The sequence below is a fragment of the Mytilus trossulus genome, chromosome 5 (genome assembly GCF_036588685.1).
Source record: "Mytilus trossulus isolate FHL-02 chromosome 5, PNRI_Mtr1.1.1.hap1, whole genome shotgun sequence".
Classification (NCBI taxonomy): domain Eukaryota; kingdom Metazoa; phylum Mollusca; class Bivalvia; order Mytilida; family Mytilidae; genus Mytilus; species Mytilus trossulus.
The window spans coordinates 79,865,845-79,885,707 of record NC_086377.1 but is presented as its reverse complement, the minus strand read 5'-3'; positions in this window follow the sequence as shown (position 1 = coordinate 79,885,707).

The following is a 19,863-nucleotide window of genomic DNA, read 5'->3' as shown; positions in this document are numbered from 1 at the left end:
AGTGCCTAAGTCGAAAATTCGGTACTAACCGTGTATTGAAAAAAGCCCCGCCTCCCTACTAACCTAATATTGAATATACTCAGTCTTCACGAGGTCGCTTTTAATCAATCATATTCCTAGAAATGTATAAGAGGTAAGATAATGGTTCTTATAAATTTTTGGCTTCAACATGTTTGCCTTAAATTGTTTTTTATGAATTTTTATCAAGAAAAACGTTGTCGACGTTTAAAAATAAATGTGCTATTTCCATATAGTTTCTAGCAATTGGACCAGGTACACAGTTATTTCGCAGTGACATCGACCAAGTGGTTGTAAATAAACTTATCATAGATACCAATAGATATAGGAAGATGTGGTGTGAGTGCCAATGAGACAACTCTCCACCCAAATAACAATTTAAAAAGTAAACCATTATAGGTTAAAGTACGGCCTTCAACACGGAGCCTTGGCTCACACCGAACAACAAGCTATAAAGGGCCCCAAAATTACTAGTGTACAACCATTCAAACGGGAAAACCAACGGTCTAATCTATATAAACAAAACGAGAAACGAGACTGTTTTAAGTATACGTCAGACGCGCTTTTCGTCTACAAAAGACTCATCAGTGACGCTCGAATCCAAAAGAGTGAAAAAGGCCAAATGAAGTACGAAGCTGAAGAGCATTGATGACCAAAATTCCTAAAAGTTTTGCCAAATACAGCTAAGGTAATATATGCCTGATGTAGGAAAGCCTTAGTATTTCAAAAAATTAAAAAAATTGTAAAAAACAGTAAATTTATGAATGTAACAATATCATGAATATCAATGACAATTCATGTCAGCACAAAAAGTGCTGACTAATGCATTTTTGCAGAATTTCTATCACATAAAAGTTTAAATCCTTAAGTTTTATGTTATTTAACATATTGAAACCATTTAATCATTCAGGGAAGTTGCCAAAGTACCGATTCTATTTTTCATGATTTCACCTCTAAGGTCAACGTACACAGTTATTTCGTAGTGCATTTCTTTAAGACAATCAATGGAAATAAAACTATCCCACCTCCGCTTTCTCAATAATATTTTTACAGTGTTATGTACTACTTTTGGGACAAATTATATCAAAATTATAGAAAACTTCATCAACTCTTACTCAAACTATGGACACTTTTATGTTAAGAGGGTCTTGAAATCTTTTGACAGCTTCCTAATTGTAATTTTTAACCTTTTTCAACTGGACCAAATCACTTCTCTACTCTTAAATGTATAACACATTTTTTTAACAGTGTCATTTCATCCCTTGACTTACTATATGAGGCATAAAACACATTTGGAAGGTGTATAAACAAAATTGGCATGTACCACACTGTCCACACTAGGAACTACATTCGTGGACAACGAAAATGAAATGACGGTAACTGTGTACTCGGACCAATTGATTGTTATCGCTGCTGATTTATTATTACATGTATTACGTGCTCTCATTGTTGTAGGTCGTACGATTGCCTATAATTGCTTATACTAACTTCATTTCAACTTTGGTGGATCTATGTCTCATTGGCAAGCATACCACATATTCTTTTTGTATATAGTTCTTGTAAGGAGATATGATTAATCTAACAGTAACTATCAATCATAAAACATAGTACAACATTTTCGTAGAGCATTTGAAAAGAAGGCATCGAAGGTTAAATTTATTTGGTGTAATTAGCAGAACAAAATCCAATACACACACAGTGTACCATGTAGCTAGTTATATAAATGTTGTGTACAAGTTATCATTTGTACAAAAAAATATTCAAATGTTGATTTGTATTTTGCATTTGTACAAATTGTAATTTATCATTTGTTCACTTTTAATCAATAACTAAGGATCTATAGAAAATTTGAAAAACTCCAACATTGGAAACGTTCGTGTTGTTTGATCCTTAGTTTTCTATGTTGTGTCGTGTGTACTATTGTTTTTCTGTTTGACTTCTTTTTTAGTCTTGGCGTTGTCAGTTCGTTTTAGATTTATGAGTTTGACTGTCCCTTTGTTATCTTTCGTCCCTCTTTAAACATAGCATTTAGTACGAAAACGAACCATATATGGCTAGTTGTGCCCACATCAAACATAGTTGAATTTTATACTTCTTCATAGTATTCAATACAAATGTACATACAATCGAAAAGAAATACAAAAAATATGCGTAAACTTCTCAAACTCCAAAAATAGGTCTCCAAATTAAGAGTAATCTTAACTGATGTTTTAATTGCACCATTTAAAATTGAAAGTAATAATTCTACATAACCTTTTATAAAGCAAACCTGTCTAATAATAGAAAAGATATATAGCGGAAAACTACAATCATATTTGTGGTAAACATGTGGTGAAGGCGTGCTTACACACAACAACATATACACAGACAAAAGATAGAATACTTATATAATACTCATATTTGATTTTTTTTATCGTGACATGGAAGTAACGAAATTGTATTAACAAAACACTACACATATATTTTACATTTACAGAATTTCAAGCAAAACTTGTAAAACCATTTTTGTGAAATGTTTGCCTCAACGTTGATGATCAAGACGCAAATTAAACAGCATCATATCTTGTGACTATGTTTTCTTAACAATATCTATAAACTGCAAGTTTTTGAAAATGTGGTTAGCTTATTAAAATATTTTTTGAATGTTTTGACTTGTTCTATATTATGGCATCATTGTAACAAAAACTAAAACGTCAAATACACCGCAATCATTGCATAATCAATCTCAAGTCTGTTGGTTAATAGAACTGATAGTGAACAATATCCACATGTACATAACGATTAACACCACTCGTCATTATCTAAAAATGGTGTTGGTGATTTAGCATATCAATTCTTATTAGACACGTAAAACATACAGTTTTGATTGATTTTGTCACATGCGTAAATTATAAAAATATTATATAGTTAAGACCAATAACACTATTGGAATGATGCATGTAGGGGTTTTGTCTACAAATGATAAAGACAGCATAAACAATAGCAGCAAATTCTACTAAGTGACCGTTGAAACTGATGATTATGCATGTACATATCTTTGAATAAAAATAAATATTCACACCCGGAGAAAACGGAGCACTGTTTCATCAAATCATTTGGAGTTATGCTAAACCATAAACTACAAATACACCGTAAACACGACACAATGTTATAGAACCTCATTTACAACGTTTTACAGTAACTGTAACAGTTCATTATTTACAGATATGAACACTAAAATACATATTCAAGGTGGTAAAAAATATAAAAGATTATTCTCAATTAGAACAAAATCAATCACATAACACTGTTATATTTTGTTACTCAAGACAACAATTTTTTTTTGGTAAACATATAATACTTGTGTGATTATTTACACAACATATTGTAAAAACAAATGAATCATATACTAGAAAGAATACACCGTTGTGAAGTTATCGGAATTACATGAACTATTTTACATTAATAGAGTGACTTGATATAAAATGTGAACGAATTAATTGTATTTTTCTAATAACTATTTAAAGCAACTAATTTCTGCTTGAGACGTACATACATGCTACATATCATTTTGTTTTGTGAACATAATGAATTGTCAGAATTAATCAAAAAGAAGCTTAAATAGACAACAATGTCATGGCAAACATTAAGACTAAAACAAAAAACAGAAAGCAGAAGACGCTATACTATTGAAACAAAAATACTAATTAGCACAAAATCTACTAAAAGCAAACGATGATCGCAAGTGCTACCGAAGGGGAAGCCATTTTTCAATTTTATTGCAATAGTCAAGTTGTTGTACAGAAGATAACTGATATGCAAGTGATCAGTCATTGTTTTTGGGAAAAACTAACCAAAGATAGCGGACCTTAAAACTGCCTATCCAAAAATGCACCTCAGATAATAATTCTTTGGGTTCACTCACTATACAAGTTAAACATAACGAATTTTTTCAAAATGAAAGAATAAATGAACACAATAAAGCAATAGTACTAAAGTTTAATTGTACAAACAAAACAATAGCATACAGAAAGTCGAACACCATTCGCGAGAGTATTAACAAATGTCAGGTTGAATCAATCGTACCTTAAATGTGTCATATGGTTATTGTCTTTGTTTCACAAAACATATTTTCAAAATTGCATTTAACAAATATTTTTTTCCATATCATCAGAAATGTGGATTAGGTGGGTCGGGTGGTGGTGGTGGCGGTGGTACAACTGCTGCATTTACAATTCTAACTAGTGGTTCAATTATCATATCAAAAATGCTACCTGGATCATCTGAAATTAGAAAAAGCATACAACTATCGAAAAGCCATCACAATGTAATATTAGAGAAAAAAGGAAAGAGAAAGGTTACCACAATTGATTTTTTAGAATTAAAATATTGGTTTTAAATAGCTCTGACTATTTTCATAGTTAATTTAATATCCGCGAAAATTTTATAAAAAGTTTAATAGTTATTTTGTCTGAAGTAAAAATTAATGTTATCTTACAAAATTCAAATCAAACAACAAAGCAGAATTCTGTAGAATGAAGTAAATATGATTGCTAAAAGGAACCTTTAAACATATCGAATTGACATATTAATATATTAAAAACTGGTTTAATGTTTAAAATGAAATCGTTTCCTAGTTAATTATTAAAACAGTATAAAAATATTACGTACAGCTGTGCCAGACATATCCTGCTTCTATTAAAAACAATGTGTAATAGATTATTAAAAATGAATGTATGGATAATCTTTAAGTTTGAAGTGAATTTAACTCGAGCCTGCGACTTTAGTCGCTGACAGCTCGACATATGGATAGTTTTTCGGCGGCAGAAGTGTCGTTAACTAACATCTGAAATGCTTTATATTTTAGGAGGTGTAAGACCTGTATTCTTTGTATAAATATCCCTTGTGGTTCGAAGTTTCTGTTTTTTATCTCATTTTTATGCTTCATTGACAGCTTTGTGAAACATAATTTTATGTTTATTTCTCTCTTTTTATGAGTAAAGGGATAGCTTTATTATTACAAAAGTTTTTATCTTTTGGTCTGTTTTTCTTATAATGTATATAAAAGGTCTAATTTATTTTGTGTATGGTATGATTGTAATGTGTTAGTTTCTAACAAGATTCTTTCATCTGACCTTGACCTCATTTTCATGGTTCAGTGGCAAAGTTAATTTCTTGAGTTTTGATCATTGTGTCTTAAACTTCATGCAATAAGTCAACTAAATTTAAAGAATGGAAATATTTTATGATGTGAATATCTGTCCTGAATGTTTTATTTGAACATGACCTCATATGTGTCATATATAAGGAAGGATCTGTTCATCCTTCCAGGTCATCTTAGATCACTCCTGGTTTTGTTTTATGGGATTCATGTAGTTTTAATTAATTTATCAATGAGTAAATACATATGATTTTTAATAACAGAGTTTCACGTTCTGTCAAATTTCAGGGATAGAAAAATTAACATGGCTAATGACTCTATTTGGTGTTGTCTTAGTGTAAGATAAAAGTCAATCACTAATGATCTAGAATTTGCGAAGTCTAATCAAATGAACCAACTTAACATCATATATTATAGGAGTAAATAGAACAGGATCTACTAACCATTTAGTGGCACTTGATATCATCTCCTGATTTTGATCAGATTCGTGTGGTTCAGACTTTATTATTTTATGTTATGTACGTGTACAGTTGTTGTCGTTTCTATTTGTCATGGCTTTGTCTTTTTATTTTCGACTCTGGTGAAAATTCAAAACGGAAATTCCCTCACTCAACTGTCCCATGTCAGATTTTTCCAGTTGCAGTCGATTGTTACTCTCTAACATATTTGTGTTCCCTTTTTTATTGTTTGAACTCTTTTCATTTGTCATTGACGGGGCCTTAACAGTACGGATTTTGCTAATTGGTGAAGACTCTATGATTGTTACATCCTGGTTCTTTGGTCCTTGGTGGCAATCATACCACACCTCTCTTGATCTACTTGATATTCTTATCAAAAAGTGCACAACTTATGGTTTATAATGATATCATTCAAAATAAAAATATGGACTTTGAATTACAGGTTGAAGCATTATAGGTATATCAACATCTTCGTTTTATGACAGATTGACCACAAATGCACATGTTTCACCCGATCTTTTAAATTTGTTGATTTAATTCTATCGATTAACAGTAAACATACCATTTGGTCTACTTCTTTCTGAAAACAAATAATAACCTTTATTTCATTTCGAGTATTAAGTATTAACATAATTGATTAAGTAACATGATTAAACTGATAACAGTAACCAGGCATTTTTAAGTAGCAACATTCCAGCAGCACCTGCATATGGGGTATATATCTCCCAATTGAAACGATATTCCCGTGCTTGCATTTCCAATCATGATTTTCTTGATAGAGGTTTGCTGCTTACAAGAAAGCTATTAAACCAAGAGCTCCAAATGGTGAAGTTGAAGTCATCCCTTCGTAAATTTTTCGGACGCCATCACGAGTTGGTTGAACGTTATGGAATAACCGTTTTACCAATGATAACGGATATGTTCCTTGCGTCGTAACTACAATCCCCTTCCCTTTCATGAATGTGACGTACCGAAATAGACTATTTACCGGATTTGTAATCACATAAGCAACACAACGGATACCACATGTGGAGCAGGATCTGCTTACCCTTCCGGAGCACCTGAGATCACCCCTAGTTTTTGTTTGGGTTCGTGTTGTTTATTCTTTAGTTTTCTATGTTGTGTCATGTGTACTATTGTTTTTTTGTTTGTCTTTTTCATTTTTAGCCATGGCTTTGTCAGTTTGTTTTAGATTTATGAGTTTTACTATCCCTTTGGTATCTTTCGTCCCTCTTTTTGTACACCAGGCGCTGATCTGTTAAATTGTTTTTGCAAAAGTAAATTGTAAGTTGGTTGACACACAAACTTGTAGGATAACTGCATTTATAAATTATTTATAACAAAAAATTACATACAAAGAGCACTTCACGTAAGTTCTTAACAGTTATCAAAGGTGTGGGTGGTACCCTCGGGGACGAAACGACCAAGTGGGGGAGATAGTTATCAAAGGTACCAGGATTATAATTTAGTACGTCAGACGTGCGTCTCGTTTAAATAAGACTCATATAAAAAAATGTATAAAGCCAAACAAGTACAATGTTGAAGAGCATTGAGGATCCAAAATTCCAAAAGGTTGTGTGAAATACGGCTAAGGTCATCTATGCCTGGGATGAGAAAATCCTTAGTTTTTTTTTAAACATTCAAGTTTTGTAAACAGGAAATATATAAAAGTGACCACATTATTGATATTCATGTCGACGCCCAAGTGTTGACTACTGGGCTGGTGATACTCTCGGGTATGTGCATTTCATTGTATCTTTTTTTTTAAATACGTGCTAATGTTTAACAGTTTTGTCTCACATCACGGTGCAGAGCAGTTAGTTTTAGTCGACATACAAGTCAACTTGATATAGTTATTATCACATACAAATTCTGATTGGTTGACCTATGATGCTGAAGAGATACAACAACATCTATTGGTTTAAATGAGAAATAATAATTAAAGACTTTTCTCGTCTCATGATATGACATCAAATGCCAGTAAAATACATATGTGTATTTCAGTTCCAATGAACTATCTATTTAGAAAGCTCAAACTGGCGATCTTTTATGTCTGCTTGATTTGCTCACATATCGTTGTCTGTGCTAATGTCGTACAAGTGAGATATTTGCTAGCTATAAAACCATATTTAATTAACAATTGCTTCATATTTTAAATTCGGAATATGACAGTTCTATTTTATTCATTAGATGTGTTTGGATTGTTGATTTTGACATTTTGAAAAACACGTATACATTCAGATTTGAATTTCCCTCAGAGTTCATTACTTCATGTACCTTTTAATTGCCAATTATCACGTCTTTCCTTTCCTTTTTGACAAAGCGTTTTGATTTTTATAGTGAATGTTTATCAACAACTATATCATTCATTTTCTAGATGTTCATACTTACTTAATTTTTCTCGTTGATATACAACCATGAAGCGATCTTTAAATGTAAGAATTGACCAAACTAAACAAAAACTGACTATCGCTGCTAAAACTTCTTCGATCATTGTCATTGTTCTTGTCCTTCTACAAAATAAATAATGAACACGATACAAGTACAGTACAATTTGTATAATACAACACAAATTTAAAATGACTTAGACGGCGTAAGAATTAATGCAAAGAGTGCATACATGAATGCATTGTTATGCTATGCAAAAAGTAAAATCACAAAAATACTGAACTCAGAGGAAAATCAATTTGGAAAGTCCATAATCACATGGCAAAATCAAAAAACAAAACGTGTCAAAAACGAATGGACAAGAACTGTCATATTCCTGACTTGGTACAGGCATTTTCAAATGTAGAAAATGGTGGATTAAACCTGGTTCTATAGCGCTAACCCTCTCACTTTAATAACAGTCTCATCAAATTCCGCTACATTTACATGATGCGTTAAATAAACAGTCGCAATTAATAAAATAGTCAAAATATGGGTACATCAGTCATCATCGCACTTAATGTCTACAAAATCAATTCATGATGGCTTATGTATCCTGTTTCCAATATTACATCTTACGTTAAATACTTTTTCTATGAATACTTAACTTCAATAATTCTGTATAAAGCACAAAATCAGTCCAGAAATTAAACACAGCAATAAACTAAACGGTACCAATTTTTCTTGCACCAGATGCGTATTTCGACAATACATGTCTCTTCAGTGATGCTCGTGGCCAAACATATTTGAAATCCAAAGCATATATAAAAGATGAGGAGCTATAATCCAAAAGGTCCAAAAAGTATAGCCAAATCCGTGAAAGGAATCAGAGCTTTGCATGAGGGAGATACATTTCTTAATTTATAATAATTTCTAATATTTTGTAACAGCAAATTTTAATAACACAAAAAAATCCGTATTTTCATGCCAGTTCTAATTTTTATCAATAATGTGCAGATGAGAGAACATTACAGACATTCTGTGAAATAATAACAGCTTGCACTTTTACCATGGTTGTGCTGGTATTTACAAATATATTAACCACAACAGTATTATACTCCTAAATATGCAATTGAGTAAAGAAAACCACAGTCACAAATTAAAGAATATTATAAGATTATAAATGAATATATTTAAATAGACTTATCAAGAAGGGATATAGTTTCGATACTGTTGTCAGGTCATTAAAGATTGCTCATTTTGGCGTTAATATTGATTCACTTATAGGGTCTTTGCATCGGAACTAAACACATTTATACAAAAACCAGTTGTTGGCATCACACGGGTTATGTTCCTCTCATATATGTTATGATGGTATGATACTAAACCCCTAACGGGAAGAATTGTGCCTGATATTCATATGATGAAATCATAATCTTTTAATCAGTTTTTCTGAAGTCTGGAGCTGACATGTCAGTTAACCGCTAGTAGTCTGTTGTTATTTATGTATTATTGTCATTTTGTTTATTTTCTTTGGTTACATCTTCTGACATCAGACTCGGACTTCTCTTGAATGGAATTTTAAATGTGCGTATTGTTATGCATTTACTTTTCTACATTGGCTAGAGGTATAGGGGGAGGGTTGAGATCTCATAAACATGCGCCTGTTCCAAGTCAGGAGCCTCTGGCCTTTGTTAGTCTTGTATATTTTTAATTTTAGTTTCTTGTGCACAATTTTTAGAAATTAGTATGGCGTTCATTATCACTGAACTAGTATATATTTGTTAAGGGGCCAGCTGAAGCACGCCTCCGGGTGCGGGAATTTCTCGCTACATTGAAGACCTGTTGGTGACCTTCTGTTGTTGTTTTTCTATGGTCGGGTTGTTGTCTCTTTGACACATTCCCCATTTCCATTCTCAATTTATATTAGTAACATACACCGCAATCAAAACTTAGGATGATATCAGGTGTTCCGGAAGGATAAGCAGATCCTGCTCTTTATATGACGAAAGCGTACGTCGTGTAATTAATTTACGTACTAAACCGATGTGTCTTAATTGTGAAAGATAGATAAATTCTTTATTCAAAAACCAAATAAAGAGAAACATACAATATAGATATAGGTACAATAGTTAAGGTAATATGCACACTTTAAAATTTGTATTCAATGACCACACAATAAACCTTATTTGAAAGCACTTTTTGTACAAATTACAAATTTCATTTTGTCTAATTGCTGTTCGGGTCTTACCAAGATTGCCTTATAACTTTTCCTCCACTCCAAAAATAAGAAAACATTGACGGGTCTGCAAACAGAAAGTGAATGAACAAAATCTAAAAGAAATCTATCTATAAACTTGTGTGTAATGTTATATGGTAGATATGAATATTTCTGTGTGGTGTGAATGTAAAACCACTACGCTAGTATATGTGTAAATTGAAATGATAGATTATATCTGCAGATGATTAAATACACTCATCTTAGGTATAATCTGTTATCTGTTATAAAATTATAAATATGATTTAAATGATAAACTACGTTTTAAACAGACTTTAACAGTTTGTTGATGTATTTATATTGCTTTGTACTGAAATCCCATGTGTGTTCCATAATTATTCAGAAACAAATTATTTGGTCCCTCTCTGTGTGTATGTTGATTGGAATTGAAGCATTTACTTTAGAGACATAATAGGCATTTGTTTTAAATATCATATTTCAAAATTATTGCAGAAATAGACAGAGATTGTATAGTAATACGAAAAATATTTGATAAATAAGAGCAACTACAAATAGTTGGTTCTCTAAATTTGAAAAAAAATATGTATAGAACATTCTAATTAAAGACAATACCGAAGAACGATTACGAGAAAGATAGGTCAGACATATACTTATTATGCATGTAGATACCAGGATTGAAATTAAGTATTTACGCCAGACGAGCGTTTCGTCTACAAAAAAATTTAGAAGGCCAAATAAAGTACGAGATGGAAAGCAAAAAAGACCATTCATAAATCGATAGAGAAAAAACAAATCCGGGTTACAAACTAAAACTGAGGGAAACGTATCTAATAGAAGATAACTACGACACAACAGAGACAAAACACCGAAGTGTAACACTCACAGAAACGACCTATAATGTTACAATGTCCATTTTTCTGACTTGATACAGGGCATTTTATCAAAAATGGTTGGTTGAACCTGGTTTTGTGGTATGCCAAACCTCCCGCTTTAATGGCAGTGTTAATTATATGATTAAAATGACAACATTACACGACAGGGTTACAATACATAAACAGATAAATGGGATATAGGACAGAGTAATAAACGAATAATAGCCATCATATGGTAACCGGTTAAAAAATATTTTTATACGCCAGATGCGCGCTACGTCCACAAAAAAAACTATGCTCAGTTGTTAGAAGTTAGAAAAGCCATAACAACTACAAAGCTGAAGATCGCCGAGGACCAAGAGTGCCCAAAAGATGTGAGGCCAGGGTTAACCGCCTGTGACAAAAACATCATTATCATTTTTATCAAGAACAGTACATAGTTTTACAAACTGTAAATCCTATAAAACAACTTTATAATAGATATACATGATTAAATTGAAGTGGTGACTAGCTATAGTATAAAAAAGAAAACATTACAAAATCAAAGCCCTGTTAGCCATAGCCAATGCAACGCCCAAAGTGACGTCACATTTCTAAAACGTGTTCCGAAAATTAAGAAAGAATTTGGATGAAATTCAAGATTAGATTTGTATGATTTATCTAACTTATATTAATAACATTGAAAATTTTAATACTAATTAATATTTTATTGTAGTAGTAATTAGATAATTGATGGTATTGTCTAGCTTTGTGAGTGTTTCTTCTGATCAAACTGCAAACCAAATGTATTGTAAATTTCGTTGATCCAATGATTAAACTGGATGAGTAGTTATCCCCAACACAATACTGAAAAACAACAGAAGAAAAATACGATTTACAACTACAAACGTTAAGACATTAGACGAAATCCGATGACAACAACAAACACAACATCAAAAACCCAACAAATTAATTTTGGATGGAAAAGTACCGTGCCACGTCTTAAAGCAATACAAATTGACACTCAGGAAAACAGTTACATTCGGGAATAAGTGACGTTCGGTAATAAAAAGATTAGACGACGTCATCACAAACCACAATCTAACACGTTGTAAAAATAACCATAGTTAGTTGGGACAAAGATACAACGTATGGATCAACCAACTCGTGATGGTGTCGTAAAGTTTACGAATTGTCATTTTTAATCTGTCCTCCTCGTAACTTTGTTGGAGCAGTTTCTGCGTTAGAAGCACACTCCTGTATATGAAGTCCGTATAGTGTGAACATGAACGAGAATAACGTATTAATTGAGATATGAAAAATACCATACGAAGGGATAGAGGGTATGTTACTTGTGATAAATCGGAAATTGGTAATTGGTAAGTTGAAATCGTCCCGTTTATCATAGATTTTCGTGTGAAGTCGTTCATCTGTGTCAATATTGAGGCAAAGATCAAGGTACGAAGCAATCCTTCTAGTATCAGTAGTTTCCTAAATTTCAAGTTCACTTGGACAACCGATATCTCTCAATCCCAAGACCAAACCATAATGCCCCAAGAAAGATAAAACTTGGCGTATAATTAGACTATAATAATTTGAAAATTATTTTTTTTACAACATAAATAACAAACGTTTTTCACTAAAATTTATCAAACACCGAAAATAATGAAGAAAAAAATAATATGTGTCTCTAGTTGTTCCCGCTGCAGAAACAGAAAAGAAATACTAAAATATATGCATAAACTTCTCCAACTCCAAATAAGGTCTACAAATTAAGAGTTAACTTAACTGTTTTTTAATGACACCATTTAAAATTGAAAGGAATAATTCGATATGAACTTTTCTCAATCTAACCTGTCTTATAATATGTTAATATATAACTTAAGACTACAAATAAATTTGTGGTAAACATGTGGTGACTGTGGGTTTACACACAACAACCTATCACTAGAAGCCCGATTTCAGTCTGAAACGGCCATTTTGGTCTGATCACATCTTGATTGACTGGATTTACCGCTAGAGAAATTCGTCCAGATATTTCAGATCGTTTATTCGCCGTTCAGATCGATAGCCTCATCAGGTAAATCAGTTCGTTAAGGCGTATCAAGACGGAAAAGACTGAATCGTCTAGCGGGTTGTTTAGACCCGTTAAGACCGTGTCAGACCAAAACAGACCATTGATACAAAATTACGTTCAACATGTTCAGACCCTGTTTAGATCCGTTTAGTATACCGGTTTGATAACACGAGTTGCGCCCCTTCTACTCGATAATGCATTTTAGATTAATTTGTATATATGGTTTTTTTTATATTAGGATTTGTTTGAAGTATTATTTTGATCAATTACAAAGAAAAATTAAATCTTCTGTTGATTCTTTATTTCTTTTCTTGTTTTGTCGAGGAACTAATAAATTATTCGTCTATATATGTTGTTTATTTTTTTAATAAATGTTAGTTTATATAAATGTATATTGGTAATTAAATGCAAGGACGTATGTTAATTGTATACACACCAGAATGTATGCCATAAACCTTAAAATGTTGTGAACACCGGTGAAAATGTTTTTCGTATTTGAAGATTAGTAACGGAAAATCCTAAACGTAACCTAAAAAAGTTAAGGATCCACAGAAATGCACCGGAGGCAAATTAACACATGCATATTTTGGTTTTATGTATGACATTTGCTTTAATTCGTTTTCTGTTGATATATGTCCTAGTTAACCGTTGAAGCTGTTGCTTTTTGTTTGCATGTGTATTAATTTAGTGAGATTTACTCTATTTAAGTTGGAAAAAAATATTCCCGACATCCGGAAATTCGAAAAAAGACTTCTCGGATCCCGAAACCTGATCATCATACTGCATTCATTCAGTCTCTGTCGGGACAGTGTTAAAGTATCACCGTATAATATGCATTTTCTAATCCATATGATAGGTATACTGTACTTAGTATACATATGGCGTTAACTTAAACAAAATCTATTTTAGTTAAAATGGTTGAGTTCGATGGCACGTGCTAGTAATCAACCGGGTCAACAGGTAACAAAATCAATGATCCGTAACGTAAGAAAGTACATGCCTATTATATATTACAATTACTCTCATCATCATTCTTAATAGAAAGGTGCCGTAGGGCTAAACGTTAAAAAAGAATTAATGAATTTGTGTATACACGTATTAGTGATGTCTGATCGTCAGCTTTTAATATACATGCTTATGTTTTCAAGATTTTAAATTGAGCAAAAAAACATGAACTGTTCGGAAGTTTGTTAAGTATTCAAAAGAAACTTTTCGCTTCTCTACTTATATAGTTTACAGAGTATTCCTTTAAATTATGTCAGTTAAATAAAGTAGTGTGTATTTGTATTCTATTTATTTTGCTAATTGTATCATTATAATATTCATTTTGTATTTCACTACTATATATACTTTAAGTTGTAGTGTGATTGATTGTTGGTTGTTAAAAGTCCAGTGGCAAATATTTCATGCATTTTCAGGACCAGCTGTAAGTTGAAGACATATATGGAACTCACCGGTGTAGTTTCCACGTGTTATAATAAATAGAAGAATAATTAATTTCTAAAATATCGAAACATAAAGGAGGCAAGGCGCATGGAATACCCGCACTTATCAGTTCTTTTCTCTGTTTTGTCTTAAAAAAATAATGTTATTTTTTTTTTATATGTTTATATAATTCACGATAACTGCGGTGTATACGTGCTGTCAGACGAAAGATAAATATGTGCCCTTTAAATGTCTTTTTTACCATGGATCGCTTGCTTTCGTCGTATTGAATGGAAGCTGCGCTCAAAGTACTAATTCTTTGGCGTATAACGACCAACCATGATGTGAACAATCTTTTAAAGATTAATTTTGAAATGTCTGACATTGTAAAGTTCGTCTACAGTAAAACTTGTAAAATGCATTTTTTTGTTCAAAACTGTATGTATCATTTGCGCCAATAAAATAATCATTTAATTGCGCCAATTTTTTTTCATTTATATAAAATAACTAAATGATTGACTTCCCTCCTTCTTTATCCGGGCTCGGGATCGGCAGTTTACCGACTGGCGGAGTTAAAGTCATTTTAATAACAAAAAGTATGCTGAATTAAAACGTTCACTTGTATAAATATACACAGTTACACCTTAAAATGTCTCTGTACATCATTGAACTAAAGGCTGGTATTTGTAGTTAAGAATAGACACATATATAATGTCCTATCTTGAAGCCATGCATGTATAGTATAAAGTTGTTTGAAATATTTTGGACAAATTTTATAGATACCAGCAAAAACTTCCTCTGAAATTGTACACAGAAATTTTAAATTTTAAATTAGCTTTGCATCCTAATAAAATGATCCCGCTTTCTGGATCGTTACACAATACAAAGTCATCATCTTTGTTTGTAACAACACCAATAGCATCCACTATTCAGTGAAATTCGGCTGGAATTTAAGTTGAGCCGGTGAAGTTTTCTTCTCTCTATATACATTTACTGACGCACATATTTTAAATCTTTCTTTTCTTAGTTTTCTTCTTCAATTTTGAAGAGCTCTGGATTTATTATTACCATTTGCTTTTCTTTTGCTATAGGTAAAAAAATATTTACAGGTAAATATGGCGCAATTTCATTTAATTAATTGGTAAAAAATAAAGGTTCCGTCGTCAGCATTCACGCCGACTAATTCAGCATTTAGGTTCAGTCTGTGGTTAAAGTTTTGTTTTACATCAAAATCGTTGTCAAACATAATGGAATTTCGGGAAATTGGGACATTGGCTTCTTTATGTCCAAAACACAGTATCCAGGGGAAAATTTTGCATATATTTATTTTCATTTTTCCGTATTTTACTACTAGATGGACTTCGTTTTTCATGTTTTGTCTGAGGTTAAAGATTTTTGTGCAGCCATCAATAACCGGTTTGTTTAACCGTACAGTTGCAAGTTAAATGCATATATCCATGCAGGTCAAGATCATGATAATGATAAATGAATGTTGAAACTATTTTGTTCTACATGGCGCTGGACTTTCACTCGTTTGTTCAAAATGCAACAGTCAGACTGAGAGCATGTATATATCTTATAAGTGAGTGTGGCTTTTTTCCACCTATTTTCAAACTTGAAAGGAGACCTCTTTCAGCGACACGAGTCTAGAACATGTACATGTGGCAGTTGCAAGTAATAGCTATATAAATATAAAAGAGAAGATGTGGTATGATTGCGAATGAGACAACTGTCCAAAAGAAACCAAAATTACACAGACATTAACAACTATATGTCACCGTACGGCCGTCAACAATGAGCAAAGCCCATACCGCATAGTCCGCTATAAAATGCATTTCAAAGATACTATAATTAGAATGAAAGGTTATAGAGTATATTAAACGTACTTACAAAATATGTCATCTTGTAGAATGTGATTTCACAAATATATTATTTTCAAATTCGCAGTCCAAGTCAACGTAAAATCAGTTACACACATTTTTCATGCTATAAATCCATTTCAACAATATCATTTCAAACACACACTAGCTTGCCTTTTCATTAATTTAAATAATACAAATTCAGCTAAATTTTGTTTATTCCCATCAACAGAGAAATCTCACACTTATCCTAGACGTTAATAATACTCATGCACTTCAATTTTATTAAACAATTTATTGATACGGATGACAACACTTTAAAAATACGGTTACATCAGGGTGTAAAAAAAGTGAATTTGTTTTAATTTGAATTCAAAGATAGATTAAACGGTAGCTTTAATAGTGAAATGTACTATTTTTTGAAGACTCGCCTAAATGTATGTTGCATAGATGTATTTGACCCCAACAATTTTATTAAGATCATGCTGTAAATTATATTTATAAAACCATTCATTTGTAAATACCGCATATATCTGCTCACTGTTTGAATATAGAAACTTGTCGATTTTATAATATTGAGACATATCCGAGATTTTGTATTATGTGTGATAAACAAGTAATTGAAGATGAATATCATTTTATTTTAGTATGTGAAAAGTAATGAACTTCGAAAGAAATTTATCAAACCATATTGTTGGAGGAAACCGTTGAGTCATAAACTTATAAGACGATCAATGCATTTGAACGGGGACATATAGTTGGAACTCGCCCCTTTTTTTTGTGTGATCGGTTGGGACCCCAATACAGGCTCATAGTATTTTGAAGCATTTTTGAAGTAATCAAATATAATAAACCAGAGACATATATAACTTGTAATTTATGTCTCTAAATGGACGAATGATAATTTTTACGAAAAGAAAGAAAAAGCAAGTCTATCCGAAAGGTGATTGTCTATTTGATATTTAAAAGGAAAATGTATAACTATAGTGTGTTCATTGTAAACTTAAACCATAATGCATAGAATTGTCTCTGCATGTTTATAACAGTCACAAGTCACTTCTAGAATTAAAGGTCAGCGATCGATTAAAAATTCGTGCAATTATATTTTGTCAAAATTTTCCAGAACACGTTAAATTTAATATCAGAGCCATATAATACATGTTTTATATCTTTGACTATTATGCTAGTAGACTAGTATAGTTTTCTCAGGTTATATTCTCCGTTGATATGTATCTTTCCTTTAAAGTCTTGTTTTTTTCTCTCTAACACTTTAGAATAGTATATACGGGACAACTTCCGAAAATTATCTTTCAAAATGCAAATTTAAAACTTGTATGTCAAATAATTTGACCACATGACAAAAAATTCTACAATAAACATTGGTCACGCTCGACAGATTTCGATATGAGACAGTCACACGTGCCGTTACAATAGCCAGTGTACACGCATCATCGCACACATGTATGTCAAATAGGTCTGATTGGAGGAATGTTTCCGAAAACACGCCTACCTCAAACTAATACCCAATCAAACGCCTTTACCAGAAACATAAATAATACTTGGAGATTTGGTTGCGTATTATATTCTTTTATTATTTTATTATTTACTTAATCTTAAATTTTTTACTTTTTTTATTCATTTATTTATCCAAATTTTTGCTTTTTAAATTTTTGTTTTTATTAAACTTTCTCATCGTTCTAAATTATTTAAATTACCACATGGTAAACATATTAAATTATTTAATGCCCAAAAAGGCGCAAGCCAGGGCCGACCGTGCAAGGGCTGTATAGCCAGTCAAGGTCGTTAAAAACTTCCATTTGTTGGTTGCGTATTCAACATTTGAAAAAGTTTATAACACTCTTTAATTCGAGCTAAGAAGCAAAGAATATGTCCGAAATGCAAGTTTCCCAATAAATTTCAGCTATCTAGTGATGAAAATAAATAAAACAAAAAAATACAAATTAAAAGTTTTTCGAGTTATATAACTATAAGTCTTTTATCTGGCAAGAACAGCCCAATTTAGCGGACAAGCAGTCAATTTATTCTTTTTGCTGTTACTGAATATATTAAGAAAGAAAATAAATCCCGATATTAAATTGAAACTTTGTTACTGAATACTTTTCCAAGAAAATATTCACATCTCTTGGTAACATGCATGTCGGAACAGAAAATTCTCTTGGGACGTCAGGTAGCATATATATAACGTGCATGTTGGAACAGAAAATTTGGCATACAGTACTTCAGAACGATGTTCACATTATAATACATTATACCCAACAATTGTGATGACGAATTCCTTCCTTTGTTCGAGAACAATTTTATTTAAATAGAAATCTGTGATTTTACTTTGTCCATTACTTCGACGAACCAGAGCAGGTTAAATATCGACCTGTTTTTAATTCAAATTGGTTCTCTTCTTCTTCTTTTGGTATACAATAGTCCATCGACATCCCATGATAACATGCTCAGTGGCGGACCCAGGAATTTTCGTAAGTGATGGCCCACTGACTGACCTAAGAGAGGGACCGCTCCAGTCACGGTTCAGTGATTCCCTATATAAGCAACCAATTTTTTTCCCAAAAAGGGAGGGGGCAAATTGCATGTTTATTTATGTTTAATTGTCATTTTGCTTATTTTCTTTGGTTACATCTTCTGACATCAGACTCGGACATTTCTTGAATTGAATGAATTTTAAATGTACGTATTGTTATGCGTTTACTTTACTACATTGGCTAGAGGTATAGGGGGAGGGTTGAGATCTCATAAACATGTTTAACCCCGCCGCATTTTTTGCGCCTGTCCCAAGTCCGAAGCCTCTGGTCTTTGTTAGTCTTGTATTATTAAATTTTAGTTTCTTGTGTACAATTTGGAAATTAGTATGGTGTTCATTATCACTGAACTTGTATATATTTGTTTAGGGGCCAGCTAAAGGACACCTCCAGGAGCGGGAATTTCTCGTTACATTGCATTGAAGACCTGTTGGTGACCTTCCGCTTCCTCTTCGATACATTCCCCATTTCCATTCTCAATTTTATTTCTTTCTTATGTTCAATGTAAAAATGTATATAATTTTAAATTGCAACTATCTATAGTTCCGTAACTTTCTATCAAGGCGTATAAAAGAATGGTCGTTAAGTGCGTATATATATTTTTTTGTTAAATCAATTTTTCTTGTATGTTTCAAACTGGCCTTTACTTTTGACAACGAGTACTTACATTTCCCCAAATTTACCATTGGAAAAAATGTGTAAGCAAATTTTTATTTTATCAAATCTCTTTTTTGGAATTATTTAAATTTTTATGAATAATATTCTTTACACCAGAAATGTTATTTATAAACAGTAATGACTAGTGTATCACTATCGGACACGCAGGACAGAGATGTATATTATCAAATGATTACCTATGCACCTGAAAGTTTAAAATGGA